Here is a 6,000-nt window from a genome sequence, read left to right as displayed (position 1 = left end):
GAGATAAAAAGGTAAGCTTTCAGTAACGAACCTAAACAATCTGGGAAGTGCTTTTTAGTTACTGGATTTACCTGATGCATTCATAATGGCTTCGAATTTCTGGTAAAGTTTTGGCATAGCTACAACGTAAGAGCAGCATTGTGCCATTTATTCCAAGAAAATTTGCACAAAACAGGTTTATGCCAAAACCATAGGAATGAGCAGGAGTATAACTGCAGGCTTGTCATGGTATACAACTACTTAATATAGAACAAATAGTTTATATCAACCAATAGGAAAGGCATTAAATAATCATTAGGATAAACTTTGAGGGAAGCAAGCCTAAGCATGTGATACAAGAGAATGATTTAATCCTATCCTGCAGTCTCAGACAGGTCTGCAGCCTGATCACATTGGAACCTTCTGGCTTATACTGCAGAGCTCCAGTGCTCAAAAAATGCTAGGAAAGGAATACGTAAAGATAAATTTACCTGTTTCCATGAACCTTTAGACTGTTCCCAGAAACCTCTGCAACCCTTTAATCCACGGGAATCTGGCCAAACCTAAATGATGGGTTTCTTGGCTGCCTCTTCGCTTAGGTGTCCAATGTGCCAAGACAGAGGAAACTGAGGTGGGAGATTGGAAATGTCCTTTCCTGCCTAATTCATGCTCAGGTTGGTCTGTGTCTACTTTAGGTACACACTCAATGATGTAAGCTTAGAAATCTCAGGGCAGTATTATCTCCATACCCATTACCACTTCACTTGGTATTTTTTAAATAAATTATGGAACTGATTATTCTCCAGGTGCAAAGAAGAGGAAAACTTTCTTCAGAACTGTGCTCCAGACCCCAGATTCCCTGTGAGCAATGCTAGCTAGGAAACTTAATAAAATGCATGGCAGCAATAGCAACAATCTCAGTAAATAAGAGAATTAATAAAGATAGAAATAGAGAGAACCCTCTGTGCAGATATCTGGAAATGGATGGTGATCTTAGAAACTAGCTCTGCCTATGACTATCATTACCTTGACATATGACATTAATTGTTTATTCCATTGGTATCAACATTTTTGTAGTATATGGTTGCTTTACATACAAAAAGACAATTTTCTTTTAGTCATTCATGAGATGCGGATGCCAGCATATATTGCCTATCCCCAATTGCCCTTGAGAAGGTGGTGTTGCGCTGCCTTTTTGAACTGCTGCAGTCTATGTGGTGAAGGTAATCCCATACTGTTAGGGAGGGTGTTCCAAGATTTTGACTCAGTAACAATGAAGAAACAGCCAAATATTTCCAAGTAAGGATGGCGTGCAACTTGGAGGGGAACTTGCAGGTGGTGGTGCTCCCATGCACCTGCTGCCTTTGTCCTTCTAGGTAATAAACCCGGAAGCTCTAGGAGGTGCTGCCAAAGAATTTTGACTAGTTGCTGCAGTGCATCTTTTAGATGGTACACTCTACTGCCACTGTATGCCGGTGGTGGAGGAAGTGAATATTTAAGATAGTGGATGAGGTGCCAATCAAGCAAGCTGCTTTATCCTGGATAGTGTTGTTGGAGTTGCACGCATCCAGGCAAGTGGACAGTATTCCATCACGCTCCTGAATTGTGCATTTTAGATGGTGGAAAGGCTTTGGGAGTAGAAAGTGAGTCACTTGCTGCTAAATAAAAAAATAAATAAATTCCCAGCCTCTGACCTGCTTTTGTAGCTACAGTATTTATATGGCTGGTCCAATTAAGTTTCTGGCCAATAGTAACCCCCAGTCAGGATGTTGATGGTTGGGGATTCAGCAATGGTAATGCTGTGGGAGGTGGTTAAACTCTGTCTTATTGGAGATGGTAACTGCCTGGGTTGCTAAGTGGCAAGTAACATTTGCGCCCCACAACTGCCAGGCTTGGGCTGATGAGCGGCAAGGAACATTCATGGCTCACAAGTGTTGTCCAAGTCTTACTGTCTGCGGGCAAGGACTGCTTCATTATCTGAGGAGTTTCAAATGGAACTGAACACTGCATTCATCAGTGAACATTCCCGCTTCTGACCTTATGATGGATTGTCAAAACAGCTGAAAATGGTTGGTCCTAGGGCACTGCCCTGAGGAACTCCTGCAGCAATGTCCTGGGGATGAGATTATTTGCCTCCAACAACCACAACCATCTTCCTTTGTGCTAGGTATGATTCCAGCCAGTGGAGAGTTTTCCATCTGACACCCATTGATTTCAACTTTACTTGGGCTCCTTTGTGTTACACTTGATCAATTGCTGCCTTGATGTCAGGGGCAGTCACTCTCACCTCACCTATTTTGTTCATGTTTGGGCCAAGGCTGTAATGAGGTCTGGAACCGAGTAGTCCTGGCAGAATTGAAACTGCACATCGACGAGGAGGTTGTAGGTGAGTAAGTGCTGCTTGATAACACTAACGATGACCCCTTCCATCACTTTGCTGATGATTGAGGGTAGACTGGTGGTGCAGTAATTGGCCAATTTGGATTTGTCCTGCTTCAGCTTTATCTTTTGCAATAAGTTGCTTGGCTCCACCATTACTAAAGTTGGAGATGTTCCAACTAGTTCTGTAATAATCCACCAGCATTCACAACTGCATGTTCAGTACTGCAGAGTTTTGATCCAATCCATTGATTGTGCGATTGCCTAGATCTTTCTATAACGTGCTGTTTCTGCTCGTAGGTTGCATGAAGTCCTGTATTTTAGCTTCACCAGACTGGCACCTCATTTTTAGGTGCAGTTGTACACTCTGCAGGGTTGACTGGGCTGGGTGTACCTTTACAAAAGCAAAATACTCTGGATGCTGAGAATCTGAAACAAAAACAGAAAATGTTGGAAATACTCGCAGGTCAGGCAGCAACAGTGGAGAGAAAAACAAAGTTAACATTTCAGGTCTGTGACCTATTATCAGAACCTTGGTCATGTCCAGTGCCTAGGCCAATGCTGGGCGTTCCATCCAGTTTTCTTCTTGTTTGACCTTTACATAGTGTTTTGATACAGCTGAGTGGCTTCCTACAGGACAGTTAACAATCATAGTGCTGTGGGTCTGAAGTCACAAAGAGAGCAGGACAGGTAAGGACAGTAGATTTCCTCCTGTAAAGGACAATGGTAAACCAGATGGCTTATGACAACAATCTGATAGTTTCATTCTAGTTAGCTATTTATTCCAGATTTATTTCATTAACTGAATTTAACATTCCCCAGACAAAAGATTGCCTTCCATACTATGCATGATGGGATTTGAACTCATGTCTCCTGATCATTAGGCTAGGTCTCTGGATTACTAGTCTAGTAACCACTATGCTACCATTCCCGTCACTTGATAATGTGTTATTTCTGCAGAAGAAAGCATCTGTTAACACATCATTCTTTTTAGAAATGGAAGATTGGTATGGAATGGTACACACTTATAATTAGCATTTTTACTTGGTAGAATAGCAACAGAGTGAAACTATGGATAAAGTAACAAAGTAGAGGAGTTATACAGGTCTATGGAAAAATAACTTGTTAAAAATAGTTATTGATTAGGGATAACAACAACTTATATTTAGGTCATAGAATGATTACAGCACAGAAGGGGCCATTTGGCCTGTTGAGTCCATGCCGGCTCTCTGCAAGAGCAATTCAGCTAGTCCCACTCCCTGAACTTTCCCTGTATCCTAGAAAATTTTCTCTCTTTAGGTGTTTATCCAACTCCCTTTTGAAAGCTATGATTGAATCTGCCTCCATCATACCCTCAGGCAGTGCATCCTAGAACCTAACCACTCACTGCATAAAAAGGTTTTTCATGTTGCTGTTGGTTCTTTTGCTAATCACCTTAAATTAGTGTCCTCTGGTTCTTGACCCTTCTGCCAATGGAAATAGTTTCTCTCTATCTAATCTGTCTAGAGCTCTCATGATTATGAACACCTCTATCAAATCCCCTCTCTATGCTTACAGGGATGACACAACTAAAGTTCCAAAGCAAACTAAGAAAAGTAACTAAAATAACAGAATCAACAACAGGAAAAGATTGTCTCCCATACTATGCATGACTTATAGGGAAGAAATCCATGATTTTAATGATTCTGCAGTGCCCTGTGTCCAAGCAGCACTATAGTATTGAAAGAAACCTACTTTATAACAGCTTACTGGGACTGTGAGGTTAGCTAAACCCAACTGACTGGGATGCATCAAGTGCTTCCTCTTATAGGGGCATCACCACTAAAGCTCAGGGAGGATTTTATGGCCCATTCAAACACATTTTTAAAAAAAATGAAACTAACTAAAATGGGCTAAAACAAAAGCATGATTTGTTTGGTCCCACCCATTACTATCTGACTGTGAGCCAAAAGGTTGTGAGTTCAAGTCCTACTCCAGAGAGTTGAGTACAAAAATCTAGCCTGACACTCTGGTGTAGTTCTGAAGGAGTGTTTGCACTGTCAGAGGCACTGTCTTTTTGGTGACATGTTAAACTGAGGTTGTATCTAAGGTGGACATAAAAATCCCATGGCACTGTTTCAAAGAGGAGTTATCCCTGATTGATATTTATCCCATGAACATCATCAAAACAGATTATCTGGTCGTTATCACATTGTTGTTTGTTGGACAAATTAGCTGCTGCGTTTCCGACATTACAACAGTGACTACCCTTCAGAAGTACTTCATTGGCTGTAAAGCCATTTGGGAGGTCCTGAGTTGTGAAAGGCGCTATATAAATGGAAGTGCTGCAATGGTTTTTTTTTTACCGCTCCTGCACAACCCCAGTGAACAATGGCCTAAATACCAAGAAGGGGTTCGATTGTGCATAAAATAAATAGTGATTTTGCAGGCACGACATCCGCAAATTTCTTCATCTGCCGCAAGTAGCGCAATTTGCTGCGCAAATCCGCAGATTCAAAGACAGTGAAAGCGGCAACTTCCAAGTGAGTGGAAATGGGCGCGGCCTTTTGAAATTTAAACAGATTTTTTTTTTCTAATTTTCTTCCCAATCTAGATGGAGCATACAGGCTTAACCACCTAAAACATGCGAATCAATATCAATTGCAAAGCATTTATTCGTGGAAATCCGATTTTTATTATGTTTAAGGAGGAAATGTATCAGACCAGCAGGAGATCGACTACTTTACAAATGCATACGATGAGTACAGTGTTTTACAAGAAGCCCGAGTAGGCAGGAGTTAATAAAAATGGAGGGATTTAAAGAGGTGGGGCTGGGGATTTGGTTAATCCCCCAAATCATAAATTAACACTAGCGTTTGGATTAGGTTATTTAATCATGGGTGGATCATGCCGTGGCATTTTCTTGGACAACTTTTCGGCACTTCCAAATACAGCTGCCACCCCTCTCCCCGCCTCTCCAGTTTTATTTGGAGTGACGTACTTTAGGCACGTTATTTTCCTACAGACCAGAAAAATTGTTTCATCCAGTCCAAACATCAGTCTCTGCAGCAAGAACCACGATTCTCAAAGACGAAACCGTGTCGTAAGTAAAACGTTACTTTTTTTTTCTATTAACGTTATCGAACCTGATGTAAACTACACACAATAGCGTTTTTAAAAGATTTGCTGTAAAACAGGTTTATTTCAGTAAAGCTTTTTCTATTATACAAAGTGGTTAAGTTTGCACATACCTTGAAGCTTCAAATTTTTAACAGAAATGTCATACCTAGTCACCAATTAATTATTCCAGCTTTAAAAGCGTACTGGAAACTTTTTAATACCTGGGAAATGACCAATTCTGTCAAAACTTTGTAATGCCCCTTTAAAACTGCACGCTGTACGACGTTATAGCTGAGATCCATCACTTCAGATCAGTGGACAGTGCCAAAGTTATGACAAGGTAAAGTCTAACTGTTGAGGACAAAAGAAAATGAATTTAATTATATGGGAAAGCATTAAGAAATAAAAGGGTTAACTGCGGTGACGAATAGTCTTGGTAATCCAGGAAGCAGCGATCTTTTCATAACTTTAACCAAAAGCAGACACGTGCCTGAGTTGAAAATGTGCACATTCTGAACGTCCACTCCGACAGAAATAATGGAG

At 40.9% G+C, this 6,000-nt stretch overlaps 1 protein-coding gene and 1 long non-coding RNA gene across 4 annotated transcripts in view; one reads left to right on the top strand and one right to left on the bottom strand.

Annotated features, from left to right (window-relative positions):
* Positions 1-209: 209 nt before the first annotated feature.
* Positions 210-5,970, bottom strand: LOC137375892 (uncharacterized). Its single transcript, XR_010976085.1, has 3 exons — positions 5,589-5,970; positions 2,891-3,069; positions 210-2,787 (listed from the first exon to the last, which is right to left on the bottom strand). It is a non-coding gene; the product is annotated as an uncharacterized lncRNA (long non-coding RNA).
* The window catches only part of LOC137375891 (SH2 domain-containing protein 4A-like), a 56,390-nt gene continuing 55,622 nt past the window's right edge, over positions 5,233-6,000 (top strand). The window contains exon 1 of one of the 3 annotated variants that reach the window (XR_010976084.1): positions 5,233-5,440. The gene's annotated coding sequence lies outside the window, so the exon portion shown is untranslated. The remainder of the gene's footprint in view (positions 5,441-6,000) is intronic. The other 2 variants (XM_068043540.1, XM_068043539.1) reach the window with 2 other exon arrangements.

This window comes from Heterodontus francisci, chromosome 12 (assembly GCF_036365525.1).
Source record: "Heterodontus francisci isolate sHetFra1 chromosome 12, sHetFra1.hap1, whole genome shotgun sequence".
Lineage (NCBI taxonomy): Eukaryota > Metazoa > Chordata > Chondrichthyes > Heterodontiformes > Heterodontidae > Heterodontus > Heterodontus francisci.
The sequence above is the reverse complement of the archived record's forward strand: the minus strand, read 5'-3'. Positions and strand labels throughout refer to the sequence as shown.